This window comes from Ornithorhynchus anatinus, chromosome X5 (genome assembly GCF_004115215.2).
Source record: "Ornithorhynchus anatinus isolate Pmale09 chromosome X5, mOrnAna1.pri.v4, whole genome shotgun sequence".
In the NCBI taxonomy this organism is placed as follows: domain Eukaryota; kingdom Metazoa; phylum Chordata; class Mammalia; order Monotremata; family Ornithorhynchidae; genus Ornithorhynchus; species Ornithorhynchus anatinus.
This window is the reverse complement of record NC_041753.1, coordinates 34,648,715-34,673,438: the sequence shown is the minus strand read 5'-3', so window position 1 is coordinate 34,673,438 and position 24,724 is coordinate 34,648,715. Positions and strand designations below refer to the sequence as shown.

The 24,724-nt window shown below is 41.5% G+C and overlaps 1 long non-coding RNA gene across 1 annotated transcript in view; it reads left to right on the top strand.

Moving 5' to 3' along the window:
* LOC120638171 overlaps positions 1–24,724 on the top strand; it is a 30,917-nt gene that overhangs the window by 773 nt on the left and 5,420 nt on the right. The gene's annotated exons all lie outside the window — the stretch shown is intronic.

Below are 24,724 nucleotides of genomic sequence, written 5' to 3'. Positions count from 1 at the left end.
AAATTGTCAAGATACTGGAGAGGAAGAAGCCAAAGTGAATGTGGGGAGAGGACAACAGTGAAGAGTTGAAAACTCTTCTGAGATTTAAAATACAGATGGGATTAAGGTGCTCCTCATCAGTAGCAGTCACCAGCATAACTGGAAGAGGGTCCTGGATTCAGAAGAGCTCAGGATTGGTTCCTTTGGGTGTGAGAGGGCAGTAGGATTTACAGAGTGATTAAGAGAATATACCTAACTGTAGTGGGGGAAGCTGCCAGGTGGGGCAAATGAAATCTGAACAAATCCAAGACTTCAGTCTTGATTCCATCACTGACAACTGACTGTAAATCATGTAACATTTCTGGGCTTCATTTTCTTCCATCTGTAAAATGAGATCAATCTCTGCCTTTCCATCTTACTAAAATGTGAGTAAATGAAGGCTAAAGCTCTTGCAACTTCTTTTGGAGAAAAGATACTGAAATAATGCCCCTTTCCTCATTCATTCAGTAGTATTTATTGAGCATTTACTATGCGCAGAGCACTGTACTAAGCGCTTGGAATGTACAAATCGGCAACAGATACAGTCTCTGCCCTTTGACGTGACCCCCTCCAGTGTTAACGTTACAATATCACTGGCTGCACTGTATCATTTAGGAGAGGAATGGAAGTAGCCTCTTTTTTAACCTCCCTGAACAGTTTATTCAGTGATATCTCTAAAGCCAGAACCCTAAGGAAGAAAGTGTTTGGATCTTGCAGGTGGTCTGACAAAAGCAATGGAACTTTCTCTCTAAGGCTGTTCCTCCACTCACCAATGGATAGGAAATGTAAGGAATAGAGGGCTGTGTGGCAAACTGAATTTGCACAACTGGAAGCAAAGAGGGCAGAGGAAGTGTTTTAAGGATATGGTTAAAAAATCCTCAGACAATGCTGAGTCTGAAAACTGGCAGTCATCTGAGACAGACCAACATGATATACTAAAATCAAGAAAGGAGTAATTTTAATAGTAGCATCAAGAAGCAATGTGGCTCAGTGAAAAGAGTGGGGGCTTGGGAGTCAGAGGATGTAGGTTCTAATCCTGCCTCCACTTGTTTGCTGTGTGACCTTGGGCAAGTCACTTAACTTCTCTGTGCCTCAGTTACCTCATCTGTAAAATGGGGATTAAGACTGTGAGCCCCATGTGGGATAACCTGATTACCCTGTATCTACCCAAGTGGTTAGAACAGTGCTTGGCAAATAGCACTTAACAAATACCATCATCATTATTATTTAAAGGATTGTGAAATAAGGATGCAAAAATGAAAATGGCACCAGCTATTACAAACAGCACAGCAAAGACAGTCTTGAGGACACTGTATGTATGACCCCCAAAAATCTAAAAATGTGGCTATATTGCTATTCTGAGATTGCCATTCAGTTAACAAATGGCATTTAGTGAGCACTTACCATGTGCAGAGCACTGTACTAAGTGCTTGAGGAAGTACAGTGCAACAAGGTTGGTAGATGCAATCCTTGCCAATGCCCAGTTTACATTCTACAGGGGGAGATGGACATTTAAAATAGATTAGCAACAGGGAAAGCAATAGAGTGTAAGAATATTTACTTGAGTACTGTGGGGCTGTGGTATCAAAGTGCTTAAGGGTTACAAAGCCAAGTTCATAGCTCTAAGAGGGGAGGGCAGATATGGAAAATAAATAGCTTAGTCTGGGAAGGCCTCTTGGAGGAGATGTAATTTTAATAATGTTGGTATTTAAGAGCTTACTAAGTACCAAGCACTGTTAAGTGCTGGGGTAGATACAAGGTAATCAGGTCATCCCACATAAGGCTCACAGTCTTCATCCCCGTTTTACAGATGAGGTAACTGAGGCACAGAGAATCTAAGTGACTTGCCCAAGGTAGGATGGTTTTGAAGGTTGGGAGAGTGGTGGTGTCAGATATGAAGAGGGAGGAAGTTCCAGGCCAGAGGGAGAATGTGTGCAAGGGATCTGTGGTGGAAGAGATAAAATCGAGATACTGAGTAGACTGGTGCTAGAGGAGCAGAGTATACAGGTTGGCTTTGTAGTAGGAAACCAGGGAGGTAGTAGGAGGGTGAGAGCAGATTGAGTGCCTTAAAGTTGATAGTGAAGAGTTTGTTTAATGCAGAAGTGGATGGGCAATGACCTGGAGTTTTTTGAGGAGTGGCAAAATGCATACTGAATGGATTTTTCAGACATGATCTGGGCAGCAGAGTGAAGAGGTAGGATGCAGAGAGGTCAGCTGTGAGGCTAATGCAGTAGCCAAGGCAGAAAATGTTGAGTGTTTGGATCAGCATGGTAGAAGTTTGGATTGAGAGAAACAGGTGGATTCTAAAGCTGTTGGGAAGATAGAACTGACAGGATTTCATGATAGAATGAATGGGTGAGTTGAATTAGAGAGTGAGTCAAGCATAATGAGAAGCAACATGGCACAGTGGATAAAGCACAGGCCTGGGAGTCAGAAGGTCATAGGTTCTAATCCTGTTTCTGCCACTTGTCTGCTGTGATGTTGGGCAAGTCCCTTCACTTCTGTGTGCCTCAGTTCCCTCATCTGTAAAATGGGGACTAATACTGTGAGCCTCATGTGGGATATGGACTATGTCCAACCTGATTTGCTTGTATCTACCCCAGCACTTAGTACAGTGCCTGGCACATAGTAAGCCCTTAACAAATACTATTATTATTAATGCCAAAGTTATGAGCATGTAACACAAGGAGGATGATAGTGCTGTGTATTCTACAGGGATGAGAAAGTCAGGGGAAGGACAAGGTTTGGGTGGGGAAATTAGGAGTTCTGTTTTCACTTGTTTGAGGTGTCAGTGGGACATCCAAGTAGAGATGTCTTGGAGGCAAGAGGATTGCAACATTGCACAGAGTAGGGGAGAGGTTGGGGCTGGAATGGTAGATTTGGAAATCATCCATGAAGAGATGGTAGTCTGAAGCTATGGGAGTGAATGAGTTCTCCAAGACAGTGGGTGTAGATGGAGAATAGAAGAGGAATCAGAAGTGAGCCATGAAAGACCCCCACAGAGGGTGGGAAACAGAGGATATTTCTGGGGGGGGAAAAAAAGATTGAGTGGCCAGAAAGATAGGAGAATCAGGAGAGGACAGTGTCAGTGAAGCCAAGGTTAGATAATGTTTCCAGAAGGGGATATCCCACAGTTCTGGAGGATAAAGTGGATTAGGATTGAGTAGTAGTCATTGGATTTGGCAAGAAGAAGCCCAATTCAACATGTCTTTGCTCTCTGTTTTAGTATTAACTAATCAGAGCTGTAGTCCACTAGCTGAATAGTTTGTGAAATACTTTGAAAATTACATTGCTATTTGATCATATCACTACCATTTATGAACTTATTTACCCTCCTTCAAATGTATCTGTACATATCCACTCAATGTATTTTTTGTGACAGTGCTGTAAGTATTTTTATGTCTGCAGTCCCCATCAGTGTAAACTCTGTGTGGTCTGGAATCATGTCAATTCTTTATTCTGTACTTCCCTAGAGCCTAGTACCAAGTGGGAGCTCAAATGCTGCTGCTGCTGCTACTACTATTACACTATATAGTGTTATCTCTGTTTTTTCATACATTTATATTGTTTCGGATCTTGGGAACACACTAATGGGCTTTACATTATTTCCTGTGGGAAACTCTACTTCATTTAGCACATTGGGCATAGCACTATACTTTCATGGAAACAACTGAGTGCTAAGCAAGGTGTAATAGTATGCTAAAATGTCTATTTTTTATAACGCACACTGACTGGGCTTAGTTTCTCTGGGATAACACAGTGCAAGTATGCCATGCCATCTGAGTTCAAAATGAAATTCCAATGCTTCCAACACTGCCTCTTTGTGTATGTTCTCTCAAAGCCACACCTTAGAAATATAGCTCAGGTCATGCTGTGTTTTAAAATAGTGCATACATGGACACTGGGGAGGATGACCAGAGAGAAGGGTTAATGCCTTGTGGGCAGGAGGAGCCTGGCATTCTGCAACTTCTAACTACTCTTAAAGAACTCCTGGTTTAGAGGAGCACTCAGGGTAACAGGGAGGGTGATTAGTAAGGAATGAAAATGAGACTGCAACAGTTGCAGCCAACATCCTTAGATCAACAATAGAGATAATGGCTGCTGATACTGGTCTTATTTTCATTTTTTCTAAGGGATGCTACAGATGAGTTTGGCTTTTGTTTTATTTAAAATCCTGGATGACATCCTGGAATTCTTATTGCAGCACTTACTTTAAAATCCAATGCACCCCCCTGCCCTCCTGACAAGTCCTGGCTGTTGCTGGGGCAAGAGGTGGGGAGCAAAGAAAGGCTGCTGCCAGGCTCTACAACCCACACTGGATGCATAGCCAATTGAGTAGCCTTTAGCTTAGCTATTCTGCCTAATTCTTTTAAGACTTTGATCCCTAATTATTCATTGTCAGACCACAGACTAGATGTAGACTGAATTGGGCCCAGAATACCTGCCATTATTAAACTATGTGTTAAGCACTGTACTAAATGCTAATCAGGTCGGATACCATCCCTGGCCCACATAGGGTTTACAGTCTAAGTAGAAAGGAGAATGGCAGAATTACATTATTGTCTATTAAATACAGTAGTAAACAAATCAATCCTGGGGAGTTGCCTGGACTGGGGATGACACAGGACCAGGTAGAACCTCTCAGGTCCATTTGAGTCTGGGCCCCACAAAAGACTGTGTTTAGCTTGATATTCACTTGATTTTTTTTATGGCATTTGTTAAGCGCTTACTATGTGCCAGGCACTGTACTAAGAGCTGGGGTAGATACAAGCAAATCAGGTTGGACATAGTCCATATCCCACATGGGGCTCACCATATTAATCCCCATTTTACAGATTAAATAACAGAGGCACAGAGAAATTAAGTGACTTGCCCAAGGTCACAGCAGACAATGGCAGAGCTGGGATTAGAAACCAGGTCCTTCTGATTCACAGATTAAAAAAAAATAATAATTATGCCACATTAAGTACTCACTACCTGCTAAACACTGGGGTAGTTGGAACGGCAGGGATTTTCTCTATCTGTTGCCGACTTGTTCATTCCAAGCGCTTAGTACAGTGCTCTGCACATAGTAAGCGCTCAATAAATACTATTGAATGAATGAATGAAAGATTATCAGATCAGACACAGCAGCTGCTACTGGCTCTACTTTCTCAAAGAACCAGTCATTACAGACCAGAACTGAAACCTCACCAGGGTGAGCATTAGTACTGTAGCAAAAGTGCCATGACTTACTGTATAACCAATTTCTCTCTTGAACAGAAAACTGATTTCTAAACCAATTGCTAATCAAGCTTGAAGTCTGAGTTGAAAAGAAGATGCCAGCTCTCCAGCTTTAAATGACACATTGTAAATGAAGGCACATAAATTTTAAATATGTTTTTTAGTTGTTGTTTTGCATTACTATCAGTTTGGATAGCAGTTAGGATACAAGTGCCAAAATAAAAACAGTGGGTAGAAGTGATGCAAACAGGTTGTCATCTGCCAGATTAAAGATGCTGAAGTTTGCTAGAAACCACCCTATTGTGGTAATGATATAACACATTTCTAGTGATGTATTTAAAAACAGAGGTTACAGATAAAAACTCCTTTTAGAATGCTGCAAACCCTCTACTTAAAAACTATACATGAATTCCTTTGACTGCTTTTCTTCCCTATTGTTTCCTCCCTGAAATCAATATTGCTGGCTCTAAACTTGCAGTAATTGTTGAAGAGGGAATCAAGAAAGCTTGAACTTCTGACCCTATCACTAGGTCTATTTTAGCCAAGTAAAATGGAGAATTAAGACAATTATCCAGATGATTCAGGCCAAAATAAAATGCTTTCCGCTGAAATACCCAGATAATTTAGGCAAATTAGAGGGAATTCTTTCTCACTGAATAATCAGTTCTCCACTTCAGTTCTTCACTCCACTAGTGCTGACCTGGCCTCTGTTAAAGCTGATTGTAAGCACCTAGTTAGAGTGTCTCTAAATTAAGAGGTGGATTGACTGCACTGAAATGTTTATGGCAGAAACTATTTTAAATAACCTTATATCCAGCTGGCTAACTTCAATTTCAAATGGTCATTAATCCATTTATGTTTGCAATGAAAAGTAGAAAGGCTTAATTTCTATTCTTTGGAATTTTGTCTGTTCAGCTCCTCACTCCAAAAACCTGAAGGACATATTTTATTTCTGAGCTGAGGTACCACAGTCTCTGCTTACACTGTCTCATGGGTACATTACAAGTTGCATGTCTACTATTTTGATGCCAAAACATTTGACAACATCAGTAGACAGTGAGTCTGACATCTACTGAGCAAATTTGGCTGTCCTGGGAACTTGACTGAGATCTAGGTTACTTCTCAGTGGGCTCAGCTGTGTCAAGGTTGATACTGTTCTGATTGGACACTTCCCCATCACAATCAATAATTGATCCCAATCAGAGGAAGGCAGGGGTTGTGTGGTAGATCCAGTCTGGTTCAACCTATTCTATGTGACTAAGCTGGCGAATACTAAAGACGAACTAGACTCTAAATGCATTTCCACTCTGGGAAATGATTTATTGGCTTTTGTGGGGAGATGTACAGAACTTGGCAACAGTAAGGTTGAATCTTGAAGATTTCAAAAGCCGTAGTAGTGCTCCACCTTCTTTATGGCCTGACCCTACCACAGAAGGCACATCCAGCTTCTTGAGTAGTTTTACCGGTATCCCCTGTCACCCATTCTCAACCTGGGTCGATTAGCAGGATGGGATTACGATGAGGTCCAGGAATGGTCAGCTCAGCAGGATTGAGGCATCCCAAGAAACTTCTGAATTATGAAATGAAAGGGGATGTAAGCATGTAGAAGGGCAAAGCAAGCAGTTTAACGATATGGTGAAGCACAGTTTCAAGCCACTGATGTTGCAGTGAACTTGGTGAGGAGTAACAGCACTAAGGACGAGGCAACAATCAAGATAGAAGGGTGGCTCTTCTGAACAGGAGGTTTTAGGAAGATCAGGAAAACCAACAAACAGATTTAAAAACAGTACTTGGCCTTACATGTGGCAAATCAGAGCAGCAGGAAACTATCATTAGAATGAGGAATAGATTATTGGTCAAGCATTTAGTTTTTTCAGCCACACCTGCACACACAGTCTGTAGCCTCATCTTCATTATTGTATTTCAGGCTGCATTATATGGCTGAAAATAAAGTGAATCACTGAACTGTAATTCTATCTCAATGAGGTCAAATTTCACACAGTCAAATAAATTCCAGATAGACTTGCTATCCTACTGTCACACAGGATCAGACCAGCTCCATAAAACAAAAGGGAATGAGAGCCCACAAATGCCAACTAGGTTAATCTTAGAATAGCCAACTGAATGTGCAAAAGCAATCAGAACAAGACATGATTGAAAGCCAATTGGGGGTATGCCCTGCACTGCACCTAATATTCCTTTTATTGTGAATGGTAATAACTGAGAGTACCGGCTAAGAAATAGAATAAAGCAACTGCACCATTAAGTGAATGGTTTATTTTTCTGTATTCATAGTTTTCTATATTCTGTAAATGAAAAATTAACTGCATTCTCCTTGCCAAATAATATAAAAAGTGTAAAGACCTAAACTGAGTAGTTCAGAATCCAAGTGTATGAGTGCCAACATTTCAGAGAGTAAATGTGCTTGAAAGACTTCCATTTGAATTACTGATAGAATGGAATAGTCAGAGAAACCAAGACCTCAAACCTACCTTTAAGTAGGATCTCTGTTCTGGAACTTTAGAAAATGCTCACAGCATCTCTCCATCAACAGCACTACTTTTGCTATCCTTCTCATAGTCCCTCAGATAAAGAGATCAGAACATTCAGACTTAATACTCACATGGCAGCTGCCATCAATGAGATCTCAAAACATTCTCTAGACTGTAATCTTGCTGTGGACAGGGAGCATGTCTACCAACTTCCCTCATTACCTCTTCTCCTTTCTGCATCACCTTTGCACTTGGATCTGCACCCTTTAGTAACCACTCCCTCAGCCCCCACAGCACTTATGTACACAGCTGTAATTTACCTTGTATCTTCCCCAGTGCTTAGAACAGTGCTTTGCACATAGTAAACACTTAAATGCCATCATTATTATTATTTATTTATATTAATGTCTGTCTTCTCCTCTAAACTGAAAGCTCACAGTGGACAGGGATCATGCCTACCAACTCCGTTGCATTCTTCCCCAGTCCCTAGTACAGCACTCTGCACACAGTAAGTGCTCAATAAATACCATTAGTTTCTTGATTGATTCACAGATGACTTTTGGGTGCTAACTCCCCTGCCTTTTTTCCCAAGTAGTGTGTACATTTCATGACCCAATTGTTAGGTTTTTTTTTTGCATTGGGTAGGTTTTTGTTTGTTTTTTGCATTTGCCAGTTTGACTCACTAATCACATGCCTCTGGGAAGCTATTTGGGTTTAGGTGAGGCAGGAAATATTTGGGGGGGCTCTCAAAAAGTAGGGTGTTGTCAAACAGTTGCTGCAGCCACAACAGAACTGAGTGACCCATGTCCTGGCTTACCTCTTCACAAAGGACTTTTGGATTGATTAGGGTATTAAGTGCTTGCTATGTACAGAGCTCTATGCTCTGCACTGGAACAGATACAAAATAATGCCCATGCAGTTGTCATCCCAGAAAGGGTTCACAATCCAAATGGAATAGGAGGGTAGTTACTGGAAGAAGTTATGAACAAGAGGATCAATTCAAAATATAGAATTCAGGCATTCAACTACATTGCAGTTCTTGGAGAAGGGTAGGGAGAAGTTCCTCTGGAACCTCATAGCTCCAGGCCACAGACCTAGGATATGAATAGCTCATCCTCTCCCTCATTGCCAGTTGGGTGGGTAGGCTATCAGTGACTCGGTTCCTTCTGTAGGGGGTTGGAGCTGGTCTCCCAAGGAGGTGGTTGGAAGGGGTAGCTGATCAAAACTTTGGGTAACCTGCCGCAGAACTCAGAGCTTGTGATGGTGAGGCAGCTCTGTGCACTTGGAACTCCACTAGTGTTAGCTTCATTCTTAGCCCCCCAAGGGACAGGGGACCATGTCTAATTCCCGGCACCTTGCACTGTTCTAGTGCTCTGCACACAGTAAGTGCTTAGTAAATACTATTACTACTACTGCAGTAAAGGTTGGGGAAGGGGGGAATGCATGGACCCTGGAGCTGGTGATGATGCAGTGGCTATAGGCATATGGGATCCCACTGCTGATGACTCTGTTCCTTCAGTGGGTGGGGGCCGATTAGGTTTTCCCACTGTCAATAGGCCATGCACTTGACTTCTTTTGCCAGTAGTAGTGATAAGTTGCACTAAGCCATTCATACTCTCTCCCCATTCTTCCTGCCACTAGGCCTTTGGATTGTGAGACAGCTGGAAGGGTTAAGGACATTGTCCTGTGGCCCTGAAGCAGAATCTCTCTAAACACGCTCAATGTACCTGCCCAATGCAATTCAGCCCCTGCCTCTGGGCAGGCAGCTGCAAGTAGCCTGCTCTCCCCAGAATTTGTTCCTAGGTACTGACCTAACCTGCCCTCCCAGTCTTGTGCTCTTTCCATTAGGCCATACTGCTTCTGTAAGGCTATGCTGCTTCTATAATAGTATCGATCAATCAATGGTATTTATTGAGAGCTTACTATATGCAGAGCACTGTACTAGGTGCCTGGGAGAGTACAATACAACAGAGTTGGTGGAAACATTATGCTCTTTTACTGCTCTGCCATGATAGCACTACTGAATTTTAATGCAGGACTTTCTTAGAGCACTCTCTCACTTAAAGATAATGTTCTATTTTACTTTGGCTTAAACACCTCCCTTCCTCTCCTCCTCAACCTATGAAGTATTTTGACTGACATGAATAATAATTTAGTTTTGTATAGTGCTTTATTCCCAAAGTACTCTCACATTTACTTGTCTCATTTTTGCCCTCACAGCAACCATGTGAACTAGGTAGAAAGGTAGTGATTCTCACCCCCATGTTGCACGTGAGGAAACTGGGGTACAGAGAGGTGAAGCGATTTGTGTATAGTCACACAGCAGGTTGGTGGCATCGTTCAAACTCAAATCCATGTCCTCTGGCTTCAAGATCTGCACTCTTTCACTACACCAGGCTACCTCCCCTATACCACGCTGCCTCAGCTCATTTCAACTTAGCATTAGGAAATAGCAACAGATCTATTCAACATACCCATCCTATTTCTGATGGATCAAAAATCAATCTGAATCATTTATTGAGCACCTACTATATGCAGAGCACTGTAGTAAACACTTGTGAGAGAGGAATCAGAGTTGGGAGACACATTTCTGGCCCATATGAGCTTACAGTTTAGAGGGGGGACAGACATTCATATAAATGAATTGTGGCTACATAAGTACTGTGGGGCTGAGGGAGGGATGAATAAAGGGGGCAAATTCAAGTGCAAGGGTGACCCAGAAGGGAGAGGAAGAGGAGGAAATGAGGGCTTAGTTAGGGGAGACATCTTGGAGGAGAAGTGTTTCTAATAAGGATTTGAAAGTGGAGAGAGTGATTGTCTGTTGATATGAAGAGAGAGGGCATTCCAGACCAGAGGCAGGATGTGGGCGAGAAGTCAGCAGACAAGATCTAGGTATGGTGAATAGGTTGGCATTAGAGGAGCGAAATGTGAGGGCTGAGTTATAGTAGGAAAGCAGCAAGGTAAAAGGATGGGGCAAGGTGAATAAATACCTTAAAGCCTATGGTAAGGGGTTTCTGCTTGATGGAGAGGTGGATGGGCAATGACTGGAGGTTTTTGAGGAATGGGGAAAACAGTTTTGTAGAAAAATGATCCAGGCAGCAAAATGAAGTATGCACTGGAGTGGGGAGAAACAGGAGGCAGGAGGAGTATTGCTCTGATGTGATAGTTTTGACTGTGTTCCACAACTTCATTGTTTGTTGTTATTGTTGTCATTATTAGTATTACTGTACTTGTAGAGCACACAATAGTATGCAAAGAGCATTACAGTAAGTGCTGGGGAAAGGCACAAGGATAGTAATGATATTTAGTAAACATTTACTCTATGCAAACTCTGGGCTAAATATTGGAGAAGATAAAAGAGAATAGGATTAGACATGCTCCCTAGCCCACCGGAGGCCCACTGTCTATTAGGGGAAGGTACTGGTGACAGATAAAGAAGGAAAGACATAACCTAATAGAACAGAACTAAAAAATTAACCAAGGATAAGAACAAAAACAACAAAAACCATAAGGCAAGCAGGATGTACATTTTCAGGCTCTTTATGTCTTCTTCAAGGTTGCCCCTAATCTAACAGCTACAACCTCCTCAACAGTCCAACAGTTAGGAAGATGAACAACATTTTTTGTCTATATGTGGTATTTCTTAAGTGCTGACTATGTGCCAGGCATTCCAGTAAACATGGGTAGATACAACCTAATCAGGTTAGACACAGTCCCTGTCCAACATGGAGCTAACAGTCATAACCCATTTCATAGATGAGATAACTGAGGCACAATCAAATTAAATGACTTAATCAAGGTCACAGCAAATGACAGAGCCAGGGTTAGAACTCAGGTCCTTCTGACTCCCAGGCCCGTGCTCTATCCACTAGGCCACTCTAGGTAACTGGTGCAACTCCAGTTTCCACTTGTCCTGCTACAACAGGGCAGGGTTCAACACCATGTGGGGACAGGGAGGTGCTGGTAAGGAGGACATGTTGTCATGGACCTCAAGGCTCAGGTGGATGTAAGACCCTTTTGCTCTATGTAACCATATCTGCTTCTCCACCTCCTGCCTGTGTTCCATGACTTGCCATTCAAAGTTAAATATTGTGCATTGTGGAACTACCCTAGGACTCTTGATGATGCTCTCATTTATAATGGAACATAATCCCCAAAACAAAAACAAAATTCTCTAATAGAAACAAACTTCCATGGATTTTACATCTGATGATTCTGAAATCATTCTCACTCTAACAAAATAAGAGTCAACTAACAGACAAAAAAATAATGACCCCCTTCAACTTCAATGTGGGAAGTAACCCAGCCTAGTCCAGTTTGACAAAACCATCCCAGATATAACTTCTGAGTTTATAGTCCATGAGTTTCATACAAAACCTAATAGCCAAGATTCTTCTCCTTAAATGCTATGGAGATCCAAGAGCAACTGACAGGGACTAAAACCGCGTAATTTCATTTTGATCTGAAAAATCCCCTGAAAGGCTCATGGTGGAAATTCATTCAATAGTATTTGAGTGCTTACTATGTGCAGAGCACTGTACTAAGCACTTGGAATGTACAAATCGGTAACAGATAGAGACAGTCCCTGCCCTTTGATGGGCTTACAGTCTAATCGGGGGAGACAGACAGACAAGAACAATGGCAATAAATAGAATCAAGAATCAAGAAATTAACTGCAAATACTGTAACAGATGCTGACATCCATCCCTGATGACTATCTTAAGAAAATGGCTTCCCTGAGAAATGTGATGAAAAGAAAATGTCGGTCCTTTTTTATTTTCTAAAAACTAGTTTTAAATGTGAATGCAATCAGAGATGGACCAGAATGTCATTAGACTATTGATTTGAGGAGGTGAAGAAAAATCTACTCTACAGGGAACAATACAATATTTCATTATGTTAACATGAAACCTGTAGACGTTAGTGAATAAGGCCTACCGTGTATGCATGCCATGCACATTGTCTTGCAAATTAGGCCATTTTTATGACCTACTGTGAAGAGTGCTCTTTCTGAGTGTGTTATTAGTTAAGCTTCCAAGCTTAGGAAGGCATTCTCATAGTATATAGAAGACTAATTGATTCCCCCCTTCCTCTTTGTTTTACCTCTGTGAATATGCTCTTTGCATTAAATATAATCAGAAACTTGATGTCTGATGTGAGGCTGGATATTAACAGTTCTAAGTATTGATTCTCCCCGTTTTGTAACTATTTATTAGATTATTCCCACTATTTTTGCCTGACTCGAAAATATAGTGTTCCATTTCAGCCAGCTATCACAAAAATAATTTTTTAAGAGACCAGCTCTGCCTGTTGCTTTTTTTAATGTTGCCGTTCAATAATAATTCTCACTGAGTCACAGAATATATAAATGATAGTTAATAAACTATTACTCTTTCTGAACTTTGTGACTCTGGGTTCCTCCTATTTCAGAGTCTGTTTTTTTTCAAAAGCTTCTGTTATTCATAGCATTTGTAAAATATATTTAGCAGTAATTGCTGATCATTTTTGTCAGATATTTTAATTTTTATTAGAGTTTCATGGTGACTATTAAAACTGTTTTGTATTTTCTTCAGGAACATTCATTTTAGAATTAAATAAAATACAGGGTCTGACATTAAAGGAGACCCATTTAATACAATGGTACTATTTTTGAATGGACCACCCTACATTTAAATGTCATTAGTAAACAATGTGTTTAGTCACATAATCACAATGAATTCATACATTCTAAAGCACTTTAATAATTATGGTATTTGTTAGGCGCTTACTATGTGCCAATCTGTTATGCCAGCTGCACCCTTATATGATGACACAACCTAACAATAGTGGCTTATATAATCACATTAATAATAGGTGAAAAAGTTACTCACACAGGTTCTGACAGTACTATAGCTATCCTAAGACACTCTCAAAGACAGAGGCTTAGTAATAGGCCTTTTTTTTGGTAGATTGGGAGATTACTTTCTCTTGCACACATCTTCATGGAATTCCAGAGGGCTGGGTCTGTGTTGGCTTTTCATAAATACACATGTCAAATTTCAAAATAAGTCTTTCTTTAAAAGATCCAAGTACACATTTTCAAAAATTCTAGAGATTAAATAACAGAAAACACTTTGTTAGGACTATACCAACTGTGTGCTCGGTATGTGTCCACCAGGGAATGGGCAGGGGAAGGAATCTGAGTGAGCACAGTACCCCTCAAGTGCCAATGCTGGCTGTTGACTGTGGAAAAGCAGAATATAAAGTTACAGTGGGCTAGGCAAGTCACCTTGGTAGCCAGCACAAATACCCTTGTCATCCAGCTGTAATAGGATGGCCAAAGGAAAATACACTAGTGGGAGATGAGGCATATATGAAGTCACCAATGCCTACACCTCTCTCTCCCCATCTCCACCTCCGCCTAACCAGAGTAGGGTTTGGCTGTTTGGGTTTGGCTTCTTTGATTACTTCACAACACAAGTCGAGTCAACCTATTATCCTGATAATGATGATAATAATAATATAAATCATATATAAGATAATTAGGTCCCACAAGGAGCTCATAGTCTAATTAGGAGGGAGAACAGATATTGAAGACCCATTTTGCTGATACAGGAACTGAGACACAGGGAAGTTAAGTGACTTACCCAAGGTCACACAGCAGGGACATGAAAGAGCTGGGATTAGAACCCAGGTCCTCTGACTCACAGGCCCATGCTCTTTCCACTAGGACACACTGCTTCCCTAACACACTTATAGCTAACAAAATGTACTGAAGGGCTAACAAGAAAAGGTGGCCTATTTCCCAGAAGTTGGCAGGGATGCAAAAGGAATAATAAGAGAATACTATAGTAGAAGGAATAAGGGAACTGGGATTGACTAGAAATGACCAACTAGAAGGACCAAAGGCCAGGAAGCATGTTGCTAATTTCTCTGGTACTCTCCCAAGAGCTTAGAACAGTGCTCTGCACACAGTAAGTGCTCAATAAATACCATTGATTAATTGATTGAGAGGCTCTACTGGTGTAACATATGAGGGGGAACCATACTCAACTCTTTTTTTTAATAGTATTTGTTAAGCACTTACTTTGTGCCAGGCATTGTACTAAGCACTGGGTTAGATACAAACTAATCAAATTGGACACAGTCCATGTCCCATGTAGGGCTCACAGTCTTAATCTCCGTTTTCCAGATGAGATAACTGAGGTTATAGAAGTGAAGTGACTTGCCCAAGGTCACACAGCAGACAGGTGGCAGAGCCAGGATTAGAACCTGGGTCCTTATGACTCCCAGGCCCATGCTCTAGCCAGTCTTCCAGAGTGTCTAGTGACTGCAGAGACTGGCGACAAGATCAGGATCTGTACCACTGGCCCAAGGGTTACAGCAGCTTCCAAGTAGTGATCTAGCACCCTGAACCACCAGCAGTCCCTAGGTGTCCCTGTGCCTTGTGGGCAGAGACTTAGAAAATTCATTCATTCAATCGTATTTATTGAGCACTTACTGTGTGCAGAGCACTGTACTAAGTGTTTGGAAAGAAGATTGTAAAGCTTAGGTTATCTTGTCTGAAGTGTTTCCAGGGGCACCTGGGTGGGCCAGTACCTTAGTGATCCCCCAAATTTCCGATTAACCAGAAACTCAAAAAAAAAAGTTGGCACTTATCCATGTTGCACAAAATTTGCACAATGCTTCATTCATTCATTCAATAATATTTATTGAGTGCTTACTATGTGCAGAGCACTCTACTAAGCGCTTGGAATGTACAATTCGGCAACAGATAGAGACAATTCCTGCCCAATGATGGGCTCACAGTCTAAACAGGGGAGACAGACAGCAAAGCAAAACAGAACTAAACAAAAACAAGACAACATCATCAAGATAAATAGAATTAAGGAGATATACACCTTATTATTATTATAAAAGAACAAACTTTTCAATATCCTTGGGCCAACCTATGGCGAGGTAAGAGTTCCAGTTTTGCATGAAGCAAGTAGGCAGTTTCACATTAATTGTAGTATTAGAAATTCTGTCTTTTTCTGATATGCATTACCATGTTATTTTACCACTTCACTCATTCAATCATATTTGAGTGCTTTGTGCAGAGCACTGTACTAAGCAGTTGAGAGAGTACAATATACCAATAAGCAGACACATTCCCTGCCCACAACAAGCTTACAGTCTTGATGTAAGCCTGCCAGAACATGACATTCTCACCAGTGTCACGTGTTCCAAATATTATATACTTTGTTGGATGTAGGGCAATCTAGCTTAAGGCCCTCACACAAATCTCTAACTACAGGTCTTCTTCACGATTTACAACCACATTAAGTTCCTTGAAAATACAGTTCTATCATGAATGGTTGCATCATCCCTTAGACTGACTTGTCAGAAATTAGGATCCATTCTGGAGCCTCTGGAAAAACGATATAACATGCCTTTACCTGCTTTATACTGTAATGATCAATATCACTAAACTCTTGTTCAATTTTTATTGAAGTAATTCTAAGAATAGCATCCCAATATTAAAGGAAGAGTTGTAATATGATTATGAGTCTTTGTAAGAGACTGTACAAGTAGAAGTTTGTTCTGCTGAACAGAGTAATGGTTTATGAACTTCAGTAAAGAAATTGAACTTGTCCAATTTAGGTGGAACAGCAGCCTTCTTCCTATCTTTGTGAAGGACTAAGGTAATTCCTTCAAAACATTTCTGCCTACCTTTGAATTCCTCTCTCCATTAGGGTCATTTTCTTCAGTCCTATTTATAAATTTATCCACTCCTTGAAAACTGATGGAAGGCATTTTAATACCCATTTTTTTAACTGATGATATAGAGACCATAATTTATTTTGCATCTTTTTTGGCATTTGAAATGCAATTAACCCATCGACATCTATATAATCCAATTTTAAATTAAGTTGCCTCCCCAGTTCAACAACTTCTTTGTTTATCTACTCAGGGGGTTTCTTTGCCATTCATTGTAAATTTCTTAATCTTAATCCTGGGTGGTGGGGGTAATGGATTACTTACCTATAGGATTGGCCTATCAGGCCATTTCAGGGGCAGTTAGGCATATGCATAAATCATAAATTAGGACACTAATACAGGTTTTCTTTCCAGGGTAATTTTATCATGGGGCAGTTGTAACCTGGAGTGTTCCTGTAGGGCCCCATGAAAAATGCTTATCTGCTGGGCTCACTGAGATGTATTCTGTAAACAAACTTTGTCAGTTTCACAAAATACTTCTGGGAGTTTCCAGTGAAAACTAATGAGGCATAATTACAGCAACCTTTATGCCAAACAAATTTCATAGTGCACCAATCCCACTCCACTGTAAGAATTTAAATAGTGACTCACTATGTTTTTATTTTTAAGACACCAGTACTATTTCAGTTGTTCCAATTCAGATTTCACTGTCTCCAAGTGTTCCTTAACTTTTATTTCTAGACATCTATTAATAATGATGATAATAGTAATATTTATTAAGTGCTTACTATGTGCCAAGCACTCTACTAAGCATTGGAGTAGAAACAAAATAATCAGGTCCCAAGTGGGGCTCATATTCTAAGTAAGAGGGAGCATAGGAATTGAATCCCCATTTTGCAGATGAGGGAACTGAGGTGCAGAGAAGTTAAGTGACTTGCCCAAGGTCACACCGCAGAGATGTGGCAGAGCTGGTATTAAAAGTCAGGTCCTCTGACTCCCAGACCCAGGTTCTTTCTATTAGGTCATGCTGCTTCTCTAAAACTCCGATATAGTGAGCTCTTTCAAGGGCAACACTGTGAGCTTCATTAAATGTAACTAAACATAAACCTTAGCAATTTAAACCACATAAATATATCTCAAATAAGCATGTAAAGGAATAGATACTTGTGAAGAACCTTCTTGGGTCTCTTCTTTATGCATATACCTGGTTAGCAACACTTGCTATATGGTTGCAGTTGTTTTAAAAGTGCCATATGTATTGACTTGTACAATATTTTTTCTGAATAAACCTTTTTTTTTCCATTTAGCAAAGCCCACGTTCTTCATTAAGCATTTCTTACTGTGACAGGTTTAAGTTGGAAATGTGTTACTCTCCAAAAAAACCTTTTTATTTTAAAACAAACCTACAAAACAATTTCTCTTTTCTGAGGGCATCTCCTCAACACATATGCTGTAATATGATTCTTTAAAAATAAATCAAAGATAATTTTTTCCAAATTCCAAGGACTGCCCCCCCTCCCTTCAGTGCTTCAGTTACCTAAATACTATATAAAAATTATGGCATTCATTATGTCCAAGCATTGTCCTGAGCACTGGGGTAAGTGCCAGATCAGATCAATAAATCAATGATTAGTATTTATTGAGCACTTACTGTGTGCAGAGTACTGAACCAAGTGCTTGGGGAAGCACAATGTAACAACATATTGGTAGACATGTTCCCTGCCCACTACAAGCTTACAGTCTAGAGGGATGGGACACTGTTCCAAGCACTTAGTACAGTGCTCTGCACATAGTAAGCACTCAATAAATATGATTGACTGACTGTTTCTGTTCTATACAAGGCTAGTTGCCTTTCAGCCTCAAGGAAGATGCTACTGGTGGGAAATTAATCTCTGGGAGGGACTAAAAGACCTATAGCTAATTGGCCCATTGTAAGCACTTAATACATATTGTAATTAATTAGGACCACATTAAGGCACTGGCAGGCCTTAGACTAAGTTGAAAGTAGTGCATTTACCCCACATGACAAGTTCAGGGTCTTCCCCTGCATAGGGAAGCAGCGTGGCTCAGTGGAAAGAGCCTGGGCTTTGGACTCAGAGGTCATGGGTTCGACTCCCGGCTGTGCCACTTGTCAGCTGTGTGACTGTGAGCAAGTCATTTAACTTCTCTGTGCCTCAGTTACCTCATCTGTAAAATTGTCTACACTCACTGCTTCTACAGTCTCTGCTTAGAATTCCTTAACTCCCATTCTCTCCTGGACCCCCTCCAATCTGGCTTCCATCCCCTCCACTCTACCGAGACTGCTCTCTCTAAGGTCACCCATGACCTCCTTCTTGCCAAATCCAATGGCTCCTACTCCATTCTAATCCTCCTTGACCTCTCAGCTGCCTTTGACACTGTCGACCATCCCCTCCTCCTCCACATCTTATCTCACCTTGACTTCACGGACTCCGTCCTCTCCTGGTTCTCCTCTTACCTCTCTGGCCGGTCATTCTCGGTCTCCTTCGCAGGCACCTCCTCCCCCTCCCATCCTTTAACTGTTGGAGTTCCTCAAGGGTCAGTTCTTGGACCTCTTCTGTTCTCCATTTACACTCACTCCCTTGGTGAACTCATTCGCTCTCACGGCTTTGACTACCATCTCTACGCAGATGACACACAGATCTACATCTCTTCCCCTGTCCTCTCCCCCTCCCTTCAGGCTCGCATCTCCTCCTGCCTCCAGGATGTCTCCACCTGGATGTCTGCCCGCCACCTAAAACTCAACATGAGCAAGACTGAGCTCCTCATCTTCCCTCCCAAGCCCGGTCCTCTCCCAGACTTCCCTATCACCGTGGATGGCACGACCATCCTTCCCGTCTCTCAGGCCCGCAATCTCGGTGTCATCCTTGACTCGTCTCTCTCGTTCACCCCACACATCCTATCCGTTACCAAGACCTGCCGGTTTCACCTTTACAATATCGCCAAGATCCGCCCTTTCCTCTCCACCCAAACGGCTACCTTACTGCTACGGGCTCTTGTTATATCCCGGCTAGACTACTGTGTCAGCCTTCTCTCTGATCTCCCTTCCTCCTCTCTCTCCCTGCTCCAGTCTATTCTTCACTCCACTGCCCGGCTCATCTTCCTGCAGAAATGATCTGGGCATGTCACTCCCCTTCTTAAACACCTCCAGTGGTTGCCTATCAACCTCCGCTCCAAACAAAAACTCCTCACTCTAGGCTTCAAGGCTCTCCATCACCTCGCCCCTTCATCCCTCTCCTCCCTTCTCTCTTTCTACCGCCCACCTCCTCATCATCCCACGGTCTCGCCTATCCCACCGTCGATCCCTGGGCCACGTCCTCCCGCGGTCCTGGAATGCCCTCCCTCCTCACCTCCAACAATCTAATTCTCTTCCCCTCTTCAAATCCCTACTTAAAGCTCACCTCCTCCGAGAGGCCTTCCCAGACTGAGCTCCCCCCTTTTTCCCTCTGCTCCCTCTACCCCCCCTCTTCACCTCTCCGCAGCTAAACCCTCTTCTCCCCACTTTCCCTCTCCTCCTCCCCCTCTCCCGTCCCACCCTCTCAGCACTGTACTCGTCCGCTCAACTGTATATATTTTCATCACCCTATTTATTTTGTTTATTTTGTTTAATGAGATGTACATCACCCTGATTCCATTTATTTGCCATTGTTTTTATGAGATGTTCTTCCCCTTGACTCTATTTATTGTCACTGTTCTTGTCTGCCTGTCTCCCCTGATTAGACTGTAAGCCCATCAAAGGGCAGGGACTGTCTCTATCTGTTGCCGATTTGTACATTCCAAGCACTTAGTACAGTGCTCTGCACATAGTAAGTACTCAATAAATACTATTGAATGAATGAATAAAATGGGGATTAACTGTGAGCCTCACGTGGGATGACCTGATTACCCTGTATCTCCCCCAGCGCTTAGAACAGTGCTCTGCACATAGTAGGTGCTTAACAAATACCAACATTATTATTATTATTATTATATCTATAGGCTTGGCTTATTCTTATATATGAGAAGTGTTGTTTGGCAGCAAACTGAAAGATGAGGAAAGTGTGAGGGCTAAGGATGGAAAATGCAATGCACATATTTTTCTAATTTCACCATATTTTATGATAAAATTAACAAATCTGTAGGTAAGAAGAATTTAATGATTTACTCTTACATGTCTCTTCCTCCCCCTCACCAGAAAATAAAGAAAACAAAATACTACCAAGGACACCAAGGATGTTTCTGGAGTCCAAAGTATTATAGTAGAGTGCCCTCCTCTTGTTTGTAAATTTGGGGAAATAGACTATGCTAAAGCTTTTCATGCTTCCTTTCACTCATTCATTTTCATTTGTTCACACATGGAATTTACTTGTCTCTTGAGAACGTATTTCAAGGTAGCATCCAATGTATATAAATAGCTGCCTATATTACTCGTTAAAAAGAGTTTATTTCACAAGGGTGAAACTACTGTAGAAATGGCTTAACCATTTTTAGTTTGACCATTGTGAAATTTCATTGCTTTTTTTATTCCAGAGGCACCTTTACAAGTGCTGGGAGGGAGACTGGAGTTGTACAAGCATCTGGTTCAACTTTGGGTTGGAAGAAAAAAGAACTTAGACCCTTAGCAGAAGAGAAAAGCACAAGAAGGAAGGTAGAGGCACTAAGGTCAAGTATCACCAACCCAGATTCTATTCTCCTCTAGTTTCCACACAGGCAAGTATCCTGGGTTCAAGTATCAGTTCAAGAGGTAATTCTTAGAAGCACCAAGAATTCATTGAAAATGTTCCAGGCAAGCCATACCTCGGAGCTGTTTTAACCTGCTGGGGAAAATGAACAGTTGCCCAGTGCCTACCATAATGAGGCACTCCCTATGTAAGTCCCTTCAGCACTGCCCTCATACATAGCTCATCTTTCAGCTTGCTGCCAAACCACACTTCTCATATATAAGAATAAGCCAAGCCTATCGATATGCAGGGGAAGACCCAGCACTCATCATGTGGGGCAAATCCACTACTTTCAACTTAGTCTAGTGCCTGCCAGTGCCTTAACATGGTCCTAATTAATTATAATATTTATTAAGTGCTTACAATGTGCCAAACATTGCACTAAGCCCTGGAGTTAGATACAAGATAAGCAGGTTGGATACAGTCCCTGTAACTTATGGTTCTCACAGTCTAAGTAGGAGGGGAAGGCCCCAGGCCAAATAACTCTAAGGAAAAAAAAATCTTTAACCACACCTAACCTTAAGCCTTAGCTTGGTGGTCCAGGTTGTTTGCTGTCTCTGAATCTAGCCTTCCTTCCAGAAGCTAGTAGTCAGTGCTCAGCATTCATTTCTGTCAAGGTAAGGCACTCTAGCAGCAAAACAGTTTTTGGATGCATGCAGCAAGTCAGGGCTTTTTCATTCAGGAATTTCAAAAAGTAGTTGGCTTCGTTGGCAGTGACTGCCACGGCTTCAAGACAACTGTATGGAAGCACAGTGGTCTGAGCTTTGCATTAGCCCCTTCTCATCCAACCTTCCCCTCTGAGCTCTTGTTTTTAGGCCTGTTTGATAGTCTCCTGACCACCTTATTTTATGTGAACAAGGCTAACCCCAGTGACTATAGATCCTAGGAGAGGTAGACTATTAAGGGATGGAAAGTGATGGGCCTTTAGGCCTGGACTCCATTTTTTCTGGCCAAGCTGTCATTTACTCAAAACCAGAGCTTCACATTGCCTCCTCTCTCCTGTTGTTCTGTCCCATCTAGGTATCTATCTGTGTAACAGGAAGTTTGCTTTGTCAAGGTCTTGAGACAGGATGAAGTCTGGTTAAGGTTCTTAACCTATTTATCGGTAATGTTTCCCACCAGATCCCTATAATGGAGAGATCCAAGCAAGGCCTAATAATTACCCCAAGTAAAATTTAATGCTGTTAGTCTTAAGGTATATATATTGTATTTTTGTTCTTCCATCACTTGGAAAGCTAAGATGTTGTACCAACTATATATAAACTGTATTGCTTGAAGTTTTTAGGAGGTTTTTGACTAGCTGGCCTTGACTAGCAGAGGAAACTCTGCCCCTCAACTACCGCTCCCTACTAGTCTCTGACATACCCGCTCAAACATTATGCAGAGTCCATGAAGTTTCCTTCGACAACTCCTGCAGCATTTTAGTGCTGCCACACAGTATCTCTTAGACTAAGAGCCCCATATGGAACAGTATCTGGCCTGTCTTGTATCAACCCCAGTGCTTAGTACAGTGCTTGGCACACAGTAAACACATAATACCACAGGTCTCATTATCATTACTATTGTCATCAACACTCTGCTGTGGTCACTTTGGCTACAGAGGGATCCTGCACATAAAATACCGTTGCATGTTTAGCATCCCTGCTCACCTACCTGCTCATTGCACTCCATGCCCTGGGGGTATCATGACTGGCAGAGCTGAGAGAGAAGGATAGGTGCTATGCAAGCATAAGCACTTGAATCATTTCTCCTGCACAGGTTTTCAGTCCCTAAGTTTCAGGACCGAGGCTCTCCAATCAGTCTCCCTGAAAGACTCCATTAACACCATGATCATTGTGACTGTAGAATGTGTGATTGATGCATGGTAAGCTTCCTTTAATAGTATATGAAGTTAGCTTACCAAGTCAAATTATGTCTTATCCTATGTGGAAGCAAACCCTTCTAATCCTACAGTGCATATTAACACAGGGCTCCACACTCAAGACCTAAATGAAATCAGACATGTTGAGAATTTTAATGAAAATAGAAAATGTGATTTTCCTTCTTTTGTCAGACCTATCATCACTAGGATACAATGTTGTATTTCCTCCTGCTCCAGGATACCTCCACTGAATTCTCATTTTCCCTCTTACAGCCTCTCCTCTTCCTAACTTTCCCAACACAGTCAACAATGCCATCCCACATGCTACATTGGTGCCATTTTTTATGCCTCTGTCTTTTACCTTCCACATTCTGTCTCTGTGTTTGCCAGTTCTTCCTATATCATATTTCACATAATTTGCCCCTTTTTCTCTCTGCCCTTACTGACGCTATCACCACTAGTACAGGCGCTCATCAACTTCTAGCTAAACTACAGTAGCAGTCTCCTTTGTGGTCTCCCTTTCAATCAATCCTACATATATAGCTATATCTATGTGTCTCCATAAATAGATAGATATAGCTATATTCTTTCTAAAATCTAATCCGACTAGAACACTCTCCTCCCCTCAAATCTCCAAAGACTCCCCTTTGTTTCCCTTATAAAGCAAAAAATCTTGACCACTCACTTCTGTCTCCCCTGCCAAACATGACTTAGTGGATAGAGCATGGGCCTGAGAGTCAGAAGGATCTAGGTTCTAATCCTGGTTCCACCACTTGTCTGCTGTGTGACCTGCAGCAAGTCACTTAACTTCTCTGGGCCTCAGATACCTGATCTGTAAAATGGGGATTAAGAGCATTAGTCCAGTGTGGGACAGGGACTGTGTCCAACCTGATTTGCTTGTATCTATCCTACCACTTAAAACAGTGTTTTTGGTACACAGTAAATGCTTAAGTACCATTATTATTATTATTGTTGTAAAGCTTCTTGAAGCCAGAGACCATGTCTACTAATTCCACTGTACTCTCCCAAGTGCTTAATACAGTACTCTGCTCACACAGTAGGCACTCAATAAATACTACTGATGACTTGATTGGCTGGTTCCTTCTTATCTAACTGACCTCTTCTGTTATACCCCAACTCATGCTCTTTCTTTCTCTCAAATCAACCTCTTAACTATCCCTGGCCTCCACCCTCTCATTTCCAACACTGATTGTAACAATTTTCCCCTTCAGCTTCACAAAATCAGGTCACTCCTCTCCTTCAAAAACCTCCTAAAAATTCACTTCCTTACAATATTCCCTGATAGACTGTAAACTAGCTCACCGGGACAGGGAACGTGTCTACCAACCCTGTTATATTATACTCTTCCATGCACTTAGTACAGTGCTCTGCATATAAGTGCTCAATAAATACCACTATAAATAAATAAAATAAATAAATACTAAATACCATTATATTAATGGTATAATACATTAATACCATTAATTAATCCCTCAACTTTATGGATCATACTTTCCCATCAGCTACTCCACCATTCATGGATTTATCCATTATTCAGTCACACATTGCTTATTTTTGCCTATTCTTTTGGTCTTTTCATTAACATACTCAGCCATTTATGCCATGGACTCTCCCTTAGCTTGAAAACTCCTGAATGTCAAGTACTGCATACTTTACTTTTGTATGCTCCCCAAACACATAGTAAAATATAGTAAGTGTTCATTAAATACTAT